The following is a 12,717-nucleotide window of genomic DNA, read 5'->3' as shown; positions in this document are numbered from 1 at the left end:
AAGAGCACAATGTCCAGGGCAAAAGTTCTTTGCTAATTAAGCTAAACAATTTTTTTTTTTTTATTGTTTGGCATAAAGGTTACTTTCAGAAAACCAGTGTTCTCAAGGTTTAAAGTTCAAAGATTATCTCACAGTGATGTTTTAGGTGGATCATTTCAACTACCATGGATGCAGAAATCTGGATGTCACAGGAATAAAAAATGCTGTTCCCCACTAGGGTATTGTTGATGTTATTTTTTGAAAGGACACTATACGAATTAATTTCTTGGCATCTTGCACATCATTCTAGTTACAATAAGGGGTCACTAAGAAGGGAAGAGAATGAAAATAGTTCTCTGTCTTCATGCTCATTTTTTTCTCCTATTTTTTTTTTCTAAACAGAATAAGGATTATTTTATTTCTAAAAAAAATCCCAAGTAAAGCAAAATTAATTTTATGCATTTTTATTATAGAACATTCTTATGATTGAATTGTGTCCCCCCAAAAGGTATTGAAATTTTAACCCGTATATTTGTAAATACGATCTTGTTTGGAAATAAGGGTCTTTCCTGTGTTATGTTAATGAGGTCCTAACAGTCAGAGTAGGGTGAGTTTTAAATTTAATTACTTCTGAGTGATTCTGTTTCCACTGGATTTTCCAGTTCTATTTTTTTTTATGAGTATGTACCATAAGGGAAATGTTAGTAAGCCAACTGGATTTGCAGTTAAGGGCTAGAAAGATACGCAAACATCCACTTAAAATAGGATGATAAGTCAAACCAAGGGAATGAACACAAGTGCCAATAGGGATTTGAAGGAAAACACTTTCATTTAGGAAAAGAGAATACCATATTTTTGCAAATAATGCACCCACGTAAATAACACCCCCACACATGTAACATGCATCGTGCACCTAGGAAAATAACACGCAAGGGGGTTTTGCAGTTGGCAACAAACATATAATGTGCACATTATTAGTTTGAGTCCATCTAGAGACACCTCAAAAGAAAGGCCTGGAGATCTTTTTCTGAAAAATCAGTCACTGAAAATCCTATAGAGCACAGTTCTACTCTGACACACATAGGTCTCCATGAGTCAGAGCTGACTGGACTGCAACCGTTTTGATGTTGCTGTTAGTACAGGTTAGTGTTACACATAGAAAGTAGAAGGCTCTTGTATGCTGAACTTAGAGTATCTCTGGCCCAATCATTCTCTTTGTTAAAGAATTTATAAATATTACTATAATATCATACATTGAAATTATTTTTTAATTGAGACACCTCAATTTTTTCTAAGCTATTGCTAATATAATGAGTAATACAAGTTAAATAACAGTATCTTCTGACACATTCTAAATTGTATATCAAGTCTGTTAACACCTACTATGTCTTTGTCTACTGTACCCAAATTAATCAAAACTATATTTTATTTACCCTGATTTACTGAAATTTAGGGACTATTTAAAATTGATGAACATACCAGTATGTATTGGTGGAAGGACGTATATCAAAAGAATGGCTTTCTTTAAAATGCTATCCTTTGGGGAGTAAGTGTTAATATCCCAAAGAAACATGAAGGACTAAAGTAAAATGTACATTCACATTTTATATTACTCGGGAGGTACTTGGCACTTAATTTTGCAGGAAGTAAAAAATAATGTATTGATAACACAAGACTTAGTCTTAACTTATAATCCTGAATAATTTAGAAGGTCTTTTATATATTACTTCCCATTCAATTTCAAGGTAGTATGAATTAATTTTTCAAGAATAATGCACATAGTGCTTCCAATATCTCTCTAGAGAAATAAAGCTTCCAAATTTTAGACATCTGCAATATTCAATAGGATACATATATATATATATATATAACCTGTTTTTTTATTGGTGCTTGTCTACATTTCTATTAACAAAAGGTCAAGGAAAAGTTTTGTTTTAAATGATACATTTCATTTCATGGTTTCGAAGGAGAAGAATCTTTCAGTGAGATCTGTCAAACACAAAAGCACATCTTTTTCTTGCATTTTCCTTAATCTTGGATTCTTACATTTTTCTTTTCCTTTTGTCACTTCTTTTCCTTTTTATTTTTTTAATTTTAATTTTCTTCTTTCTCCATTAATTTTTCCCATCTCTCTGTTTTCACTGTGTTTCGCATCTATCTAGTTTTATTCTTCATTCTAAATTCTCATCCTTCTGCTATTTTTACCACAGGCTTCTTTTATCTTAATCTATATCTTTTGTTGGAGAGATCCTCAAATTCACTTCTATCTAAGAGTATCAGAGCCAAGTGAAATTGATAAGGGGTAAGAAAGAAATTTTACATTTATTAAGTAATCCTGGTGGCTATGGTGGTTGTTTTGCGAGAATGATTTATTTCATTTCTATTATGAACTTGAAAATGAATGAAAAGTCTCAGACAAATCTATAATTAGGGAGCAAACAAGTCAGCTGCCTAAACCGGAATGCTTTGAACCTGATATGCAAATTATTTTGAACCCCATATTTAAATGATTTTGTCAGTCACTTTATTTTTACTTTTGGCTAAAATGATGTGAAGTTGCAAGGGGAAAAGAAAAGATTTCTCCTACTAACTTCACCAACTTCCTATAACATCTTTTGCCAATTTTGTTTTCCAGCTCCTCTTCACTAGCAATCAGTATGCTTCAGTACCGTGCAGTTATTCATTCATTTCTGAGGAATAATTTTGCATTAAAATTTGATCAGATCACTGTGAAATTTTTATATAGTTATGGTAAGATTCCAAGATTAAATTTAAGGGGGAGAAATGGGTCTTCAATTAACCTTTAGCTCCTTAAACATAGTACAATTTAGAAATAATTTGCAATTGAGAAGCATCAATCCAAAACACACCAGACAAGTAGTGAAACCTATCATGTCTACATATTATTCTCAAGAACTTTAAGAGATATTAATTTTGTTATTCATTGAAAGCAAAAAAAAAAAAAAGCCAAGATTGAAATTGTTATACATTTATATATTTTCAATAAAGATGAGGATAAAGATGCATTTATTTCATTTGTAATAGTTCTATTTTTATTTGGTCTGCTATAATTTATTTAAAGGAATAAAATAGATGTGAAATCATTAAATAGATTCTACTTACACAGTACAGTAATATGTTTATTATTCATTGTCGAATACTTTTGATGACTGAATTTATATTATAATTTACTGATACGAATTTAAGAAAATGAAACTAGAAAGTGAAAAACACATCCTCTAGGCAGAATACAGAGACATATTCTCTTTAATAAACCATTGAATTTAATGTGAATTTTTAGACCCAGCATTTAAAAAAATAAATGAATAAAAGCATAATTAACAAAAGAAACCACATAATTTTGGCATCAATTTTGTAGCTATTTTTCTTCAGTTGATATTATTATAATAATAAATCTGAATTCTAGAAGAAATATGAATGTTCACCATACATACACACTATATTTATTTGTAATGTTACACACAAAAAAATATCTTTTGTTAGGAACATAAAATGTATTGGTTTTAATAATATTTATTTATTTATGGGAAATGTATTGACAATCTGGAAAATAAACAGGCTACATTTATTCACTGAAATTCATGGTTCATCCCTTAGTACCCAAATTATCAGTGAATCATGACACCTCTAGAGTAATGTGGTCAGTTCAGAAACAAGATTTGTGAAGAATTCCTCCATCTACTCATCTACCACCCTTCATCCAGATAGGACACCTGGATTTTGAATATGCTCTGGGGATAGATATTTGAAAGCACTCTACACCAAAAACCAATGTGGAAACTTGGAAACTTAAAGAAGGATTTTTATCTCACTACAAAATTAGTATATACATATATTCATTTTCATAAATAAAAGAAAATAAAAACTAGAAATAAATGAATTTGTTTCCTAGTACTGCTATGACAAAATACTACAAATTACTGGCTTAAAACAGCATAAATTTATTCTCTCACAGTTCTGGATGCTGGCTGTCTGAAATTAAAGTATGACCATGGCCACGTTCTCTCTGAAGGCTGTAGGGTAGAATTCTTCCTTGTTCCTTCCAGCTTCTGGTGGCTCCAGGCATTCCGTAGCTTGTGGCTGCATAATTCCAATCTCTGCCATCATCGTCCATGGACTTTTCATCTTCTCTCTCTCAAATATCCCTCTGCTTTTCTCTTGTAAGAACATTTGTCACATCACAGTCAAACTGCTAAAAGATAACGATAAGAGAAAGTCTTTAAAGCAGCAAGAAAAGTTATGATACATTACACACAAGAAACATTGTCTTATCAGAACAAAATATACACACATATCAGACAAAAGACATTGAAATACCATATTCCAAGGGCTGGAGGAAAATCCATCAACTAAGAATTCCATATCTAGCTAAACTATCCTTCAAAAAATGAAGATGTTAATAAAGTCATTTCATATACATAAAAACTGAAAATTTTTGTTAGCATACCTGTACTACAAAAGATAACAGAAAGAAGTCCTACATGCAGAAAGGAAAATGAAACCAGATGGCAATTCAATTACACAGGAAGGATCAGAAGTGCTGAAATTCATAAATATGGGGGTAGACACTTAATACTACACAATGTGTATGTGTGTGTTCTCTTGTTATTTGAAAACATTGATCACTATTGAAAGCAAAAATTATAACTGTATTTTTAAATTAATAATGTGCATAGATATAGTACACATGACAAAAAGAACACAAAGGATAAAGGGGGGGAGTAAGTGAAAATAAACTGTTGCAAGTTTCCTGCTTTTATAGGAAGTAGATCAATATAAACTTCGAGCATTGTAGTTTAGGGTCAGAGTTCAGAATTGTTATATATTCCTGGCATTTTCCCTACCATCATTATGCACTGATATTTTTTGTCCTTAACAATGCACTTTCACCTTTAAAAAACCTTATCTTTTATTAGATAATCATATATATTTAATTTTGTTAACTATTTGACTGCAGTATCTTTTTCCACTATTTTTCCCTATTTTGTCCTCTTTTACATATAACCAAAACTGAACCGAACCCAGTGCCTCCGAGTCAGTTCCGACTCATAGAATGATTTATTTCATTTCTATTATGAACTTGAAAATGAATGAATAGAACTGCCCCACAGAGTTTCCAAGGAGTGCCTGGCGGATTCGAACTGTCGACCCTTTGGTTAGCAGCTGTAGCACTTAACCACTTAACCAGTATGCCACCAGGGTTTCCCTTTTACATATATCTTTAGTAAAAGCATGTTGTTGTTAAGTGCCGTAGAGTTGGTTGCAACTCATAGAGACTGTAGGTACAACAGAATGAAACAGTGCCTCTTCCTGTGCCATCCTCACAATTGTTTCTACGCTTGAGTCCATTTTTTCACTGACCCTCTACTTTACCAAGCATGTTGTCCTTCTACAGGGATTGTTCCCTACTGATAACACGTCCAAAGTATGTGAGATGAAGTCTCACCATCCTTGCTTCTAAGAAAAATTCTGGCTGTACTTCTTCCAAGGCAGATTTGTTCCTTCTTCTGGCAGTCCGTGGTATTATATTCAATATTCTTCACCAACACCATAACTCAAAGGCATCAATTCTTCTTCAGTCTTCTTTATTCATTGTCCAGCTTTCAAATGCGTATGAGGTGATTGAAAATGCAGTGGCTTGGTTCAGGTACACCTTGGTCCTAAAAGTGACATCTTTGATTATTAACACTTTAAAGCGGTCTTTTGCCACAGATTTGCCCAATGCTACATGTCCTTTAATTTTTTGACTGCTGCTTCCATGGGCACTGATTGTGGATTCAAGTAAAATGAAATCATTTACAACTTCAATTTTTTTCCATTTATCATTATGTTGCTTATTGGTCCAGTTGTGAGGATTTTTGTCTACTGTATGTTGAGAGGAAACTATGGTGGCATAGTGGTTAAGTGCTACGGCTGCTAACCAAAGGGTCAGCAGTTCGAATCCACCAGACGCTCCTTGGAAACTCTGTAGGGCAGTTCTACCCTGTCCTATAGGGTCGCTATGAGTCGGAATCGACTTGACAGCACTGGGTTTGGTTTGGTTTGGGTTTATGTTGAGGTGTAATCCATACTGAAGACTGTAGTCTTTGATCTTCATCACCAAGTGCTTCAAGTCCTCTTCACTTTCAGCAAGAAATGTTGTGTCATCTGCATTTCACAGCTTGTTAATGAATCTTCTTCCAATCCTGATGCCAGCTTCATATAGACCAGTTTCTCAGACTATTTGCTCAACATACAGAATGAATAAATACAAAGAAGGGATACAACACTGACACACCTTTCCTCACTTTAAACTACAAAATATCCCCTTGTTCTGTTGGAACGACTGCCCCCTGACCTATGTAGAGGTTCCTCATGAGCAAAATTAAGTGCTCTGGAATTCCCGTTCTTCACAATGTTTTTGATCCACACAGTCAAATGCATTTGCACAGTCAACAAAAGGCAACTAAACATCTTTCTGGTATTCTCTGCTTTCAGCCAGGATCCATAAGACATCAGCAATAGTGTCATTTGTTCTAAATCCTCTTTTGAATCCAACTTGAATTTCTGGCAGTTCCCTCTCAATGTATTGCTGCAACAGTTTTTGAAGGATCTTCAGCACAATTTTACTTATGTGTGATATTAATGATATTGTTGGATAATTTCTTCTTTCTGTTGGATCACCTTTATTTGGAATGGGTACTAATATGGATCTCTTCCAGTCTGTTGGCCAGATAGCTGTCTTCCAAATTTCTTTTTGATATGATGACTTTGTGTTCCTTCCATCTTCGTTTGATGCTTCCTGAGTCATTTAATAATTTCCCTGTAGAATCATAATATTCCCCATAGAATATTGCAACTAGAGGCTTGAATTTTCTCTTCAGTTCTTTCAGCTTAAGGAATGCTGAGTAAGTTCTTCCCTTTTGGTTTTCTATCTCCTGATCTTTGCACATTTCATTATAATACTTACTTTATCTTCTTGAGCTGCCTTTTGAAATCTTCTGTTCAATCTCTTTTACTTCATCATTTCTTTCTTTCGCTTTAGCTACTCTATGTTCAAAAGCAACTCTTCTGACATCCATTTTGGTCTTTTCTTTCTTTCCTGTCTTTTTAATGACCTTTTGCTCTCTTCATGTATGATATCCTTGATGTTATTACACAACTTATCTGGTCAGCAGTGATTAGTGTTCAATATGACAAATCTGCTGGTATTCATAAGGTGTTCACTGGCTAATGCTTTTCAGAAGTAGACCGCCGGGTACTTCTTCCTAGTCTGTCTTAGCCTGAAAGCTCAGCTGAAACCTGTCCTCCATGGGTGATCCTGCTGGTATCTGAATACCGGTGGCATAGCTTCCAGCATCACAGCAACACACAAGCCCCCACAGTACAACAAACTGATGATATCAGATGGATCCTGGCTGAAAGCAGAGAATACCAGAAGGATGTTTGGTGGAAAAACCAGAAGGATGTTTACCTGTGTTTTATTGACTATGCAAAGGCATTGGACTGTGTAGATCATAACAAACTATGGATAACACTGCGAAGAATGGAAATTCCAGAACACTTAATTGTGCTCATGAGGAACCTTTACATAGATCAAGAGGCAGTTGTTTGGACAGAACAAGGGCATACTGATTGGTTTAAAGTCAGGAAAGGTGTGCACCACTGTTGTATTCTTTCACTATACCTATTTAATCTGTATGCTGAACAAATAATACAAGAAGCTGGACTATATGAAGAGGAATGGGGCATCAGGACTGGAGGAAGACTCGTTAACAACCTGCGTTATGCAGATGACACAACCTTGCTTGCTGACAGCGAATAGGACTTGAAGCACTTACTAATGAAGATCAAAGACCACAGCCTTCAGTATGGATTACACCTCAACATAAAGAAAACAAAAATCCTCACAACTGGACCAATGACTAATATCATGATAAACGGAGAAAAGATTGAAGTTGTCAAAAACTTCATTTTACTTGGATCCACAATCAACAGTCATGGAAGCAGCAGTCAAGAAATCAAAAGATGCATTACATTGGGCAAATCTGCTGCAAAGGACCTCTTCAAAGGGTTGAAGAGCAAAGATGTCACCCTGGAGACTAAGGTGCACCTGACCCAAGCTATGGTATTTTCAATCACATCATATGCATGTGAAAGCTGGACAATGAACAAGGAAGACTGAAGAAGAGTTGAGGCCTTTGAATTGTGGTGTTGGTGAAGAATATTGAATATACCTTGGACTGCCAAAAGAACAAAGAAATCTGTCTTAGAAGAAGTGTGGCCAGAATGCTCCTTAGAGGCAAGGACGGCGAGACTGTGTTTTACGTACTTCGGACATGTTGCCAGGAAAGGTCAGTCCCTGGAGAAGGACATCATCTTTGGAAGAGTACAGGGTCAGTGGAAAAGAAGAAGACCCTCAAAGAGGTGGATTGACCCAGTGGCTGCAACAACGAGCTCAAGCATAACAATGATTGTAAGGATGGTGCAGGACCAGGCAGTGTTTCGTTCTGTTGTGCATAGGGTCACTATCAGTCGGAACCGACTGAACAGCACCTAACAACAACAACAAACGCCAAATCTGTCCTTGAGATGGTCTTTAAATTCAGGTGGGTTATATTCAAATTCATACTTTGGTTCTTATATACTTGTTCTAATTTTCTTTAACTTGAACTTGCATATGAGCAATTAATGGTCTGTTCTGCAGTTGGCTACTGGCCTTGTTCTGGCTAATGATACTGAGCTTTTCCATCATTTTCTTTCCACAGGTATAGTTGATTAGATTCTTGTGTATTCCATCTGGTGAGGTCTATGGGTATAGTCATCATTTATGTTGGTGAAAAAAGGTATTTGCCATGAAGACGTTGTTGGTCTGACAAAATTTAATCATGCTATCTCCAGCGTCATTTCTATCACCAAGGCCATATTTTCCAGCTACTGATCCTTCTTTGTTTCCAACTTTTACACTCCAATTGCCAGTAATTATGAACGTAATTGACTGTATGTTTGATCAATTTCAAACTGTGGAAGTTGGCAAAAATCTTCAATTTCTTAATCTATGGGCTTAGTGAATGTAGCCAGGTTTTATTATTATTATTATTTATCCATTTTACTACCCTTTTTTAAAACTTATAAACTTAATCCTTTACGATTATTGTGGTTACTAATATATTTTATTTTATTCCTAGCTTCTTATTTTGAGCTTGCTTGTTGTAGTGCATTTTCTTAGGTTCTTTCTTGCATTCTACTGCTCTATAAAGTTCCTTTTGTTTTTATCTTTTTCTTATTTACTATTTTGAATTTTTGCATAATATTTCTGTATTTTTAGGTATTAACCTGAAAATCTTACCAAAAGTATTTTACATTAAAAAAATAAAATACTGAGGCAAGGCCAAGATGTCAGAATAGCCAGATGCTTCCAGCTATCCCTATTAAGACAAAGGCCAGAAAACTCGAGTGAAATGATTATATTTATGACAAGCTGGAAGCCCTGAACATCAAAGGCAAAGTTAGAAAATGAACTGAGCTGCAGGAGGGAGAGAGATGGTTCAGAAACAGCATAGTTGCCAGACCTAAGTCACTGGGATCCTTCAGGCACCACTCCCAGGAGCAGCTGAGGTGGGCTGGTGGTAGCGTTTTCATCAGGGAGAAGGAGCCAGCTACACAGCCTACTCACACCTCTGGAACCAGAGAAGAAGAGCACTCTCGGCAAAAGCTAAGTACTTGAGAATATTTTACTATGTCCCCTGCCCCCAAGTCAACTTCAGTGGCTGTTGACTTCCCTGGGCCTGAGATAAGCCCAGTTGAGTTCCCTGAGTTTGGAGAAGGAATAAAGTCATGACAGTGGGAAAAGATAATTTGCCAGCTCCACTAATCTGGGGGGCTCAGGACAGAAGTGGCTCTTGTCCAGGCATAAACAGCCCGTGGACTTGGAATACCTTTACCCCCTGCATGGACTTGTGTGGGCCTATTTCAGGGAAATAGGCCCTTGCAGGCAGACTTCAAATAATTATGCTGTATGGTGGAGAGGTGGGCATTTGATACTTGATACCACTTTGCCTATTAAACAGGGTCCTTGCCTACTCACACCAGGGGCCTAAGGACTGATGGCTCCACTCAGGTCACCCAGACACCTGAGACAGTGGTCCAAGTATAATTAGTTCCTCCCAGTCCTTACAACCAAAATCATTGGGTGCCCATGGACGATCTGCAGAACCCACCCACCTGTATGCTCTAGGGAGCAGGGACATTCTCTCCCAAGAGTCACTCGGGGAATGGTTCTGGCTGAAGCTGCCTTCCTGGAATCACCAGATGCAGAATTCAAAAGATTAATATACAGAACTCTTCAAGAAATCAGGAAGGAGGTCAGGCAATATGTGGAACAAGCCAAGGAACACACAGATAAAACAGCTGAAGAAATTAAAAAGGTTTTTCAAGAACATACTGAAAAACTTAATAAGCTAAAAGAATCCTTAGAGACAGCAATCAGAAATTCAGAAGATTAACAGTAAAATTACAGAATTAAACAACTCGATAGAAAGTCAGATGACCAGAATTGAGGAACTTGAAGAAGGAATTGGTGATCTTGAAGACAAAGCACTTGAGCCAATATATTTGAAGAAAAATCAGATAAAAGAATTAAAAAAAAAAAAAAAGAGGACACCTCAAGAATCATGTGGGACTCAAGAGAAATAACCTACTAGTGATTGGAGTACCAGAACAGGGAAGGATAACAGAAAATACAGAGAGAATTGTTGAAGATATGTTGTCAGAAAACTTCCCTGATATCATGAAAGATGAGAAGATATCAATCCAAGATGCTCATCGAACTCCATATATGGTAGATTTTAAAAGAAAGTCACCAAGACATAATATAATCAAACTTGTCAAAATGGAAGATAAAGAGAGAATTTTAAGAGCAGCTAGGGATAAATGAAAAGTCACCTACAAGGAGAGTCAATAAGAATAAGCACGGACTACTCAGCAGAAACTGTGCAGGCAAGAAGGCAATGGGATGACTTATATAAAGCATTCAAGGCAAAAAGTTGCCAGCCAAGATCACATCTCCAACAAAACTCTCTCTCAAATATGAAGGGGAAATTAGGACATTTCCAGATAAACACAAGTTTAGGGAATTCATAAAAACCAAACCAAAACTACAAGAAATACTAAAGAGAGTTCTTTGGCTAGAAAATCAATAATATCAGGTATCAACCCAAAACTAGAACACTGGACAGAGCAATCAGATATTAACCCATACAGGGAAATCACAAAAATAAATAAAGACGAAAAAATTCTCAAAACAGGGAAACAGGGATGTCATTATGTAAAAGAAGATAACATTAAAATAATAAAGGGGAACTAAGAAACGTAATCATAGATCTTTCATATGGAGATGAAGACAAAGTGACATAAAGAAATAAAAGTTTGGTTTAAACCTAGAAAAATAGGGGTAAATATTAAGATAACCACAAAGGAGACTAACCATTCTACTCATCAAAACAAAATACAAGACAAAGAATAGAGAGTAAGCAGAAACAAAATCAACAACAATGAAGAAGAGGAAAAGACAATATGCAAAGATAAACTACTCAGCACAAAAAAATTAAGTGGGAAAAAGCAGCTGTCAACAACTCACAAAAAAAGAGATCAAGATGATAGCACTGAACTCATACCTATCCATAATTATGCTGAATGTTAACGGACTAAGTGCTCTGATAAAGAGACAGAGAGTGGCAGAATGGATATAAAAAAAAAAAAAAACACAATCCGTTTATATGCTGCCTACAAGAGACACATCTTAGATTTAGAGACACAAACAAACTAAAACTCAAAGGATGGAAAAATAATATAACAAGCAAACAATAATCAAAAAAGAGCAGGAGTGGCAACATTAATTTCTGACAAAATAGACTTTAAAGTTAAATCCACCCCAAAGGATAAGAAAGGACACTATATAAAGATTAAAGGGATAATATCCCAGGAGGATATAACCATATTATATATTTATGCACCCAATTCCAGGGCTTCAAGATACATAAAACAAACTCTAACAGCATTGAAAAGTGAGATAGACAGCTCCACATTTATAGTAGGAGACTTCAACACACCACTTTTGGTGAAGGACAGAACACCCAGGAAGAAGCTCAATAAAGACACAGAAGCTCTAAATGCCACAATCAACCAACTTGACCTTATAGACATACACAGAATACTCCACCCAAGAGCAGCCAAGTATACCTTCTTTTCTAGTGCACATGGAACATTCTCTAGTATAGACCACGTATTAGGTCAAAAAGCAAACTTATTCCAAAGCATCTTCCCTGACCATAAGGCCATAAAAGTAGAAATCAATAACAGAAACATCAGGGAAAAGAAATCAAACACTTGGAAAATGAACAATACCCTGCTCAAAAAAGACTGAGTTATAGAAGACATTGAGGATAGAACAAAGAAATTTAGAGAATCCAATGAGAATGAAAACACTTCCTATCAGAACCTGTGGGACACAGCAAAAGCAGTGCTCAGAGGTCGATTTATATCAAAAAATGCACACAACCAAAAAGAAGAAAAGGGGCAAAATCAAAGAATTATCCCTACAACTTGAACAAATAGAAAGGAACAAAAGAAACCTTCAGGTACTAGAAGAAAGGAAATAATAAAAATTAGAGCAGAACTAAATGAAATAGAAAAAAGAAAAACAAAAGAGTTAAGAAGACCAAAAGCTGGTTCCTTGAA

Source organism: Loxodonta africana, chromosome 9 (genome assembly GCF_030014295.1).
Source record: "Loxodonta africana isolate mLoxAfr1 chromosome 9, mLoxAfr1.hap2, whole genome shotgun sequence".
Taxonomy (NCBI): Eukaryota; Metazoa; Chordata; class Mammalia; order Proboscidea; family Elephantidae; genus Loxodonta; species Loxodonta africana.
Note: the sequence above shows the minus strand (reverse complement) of the source record.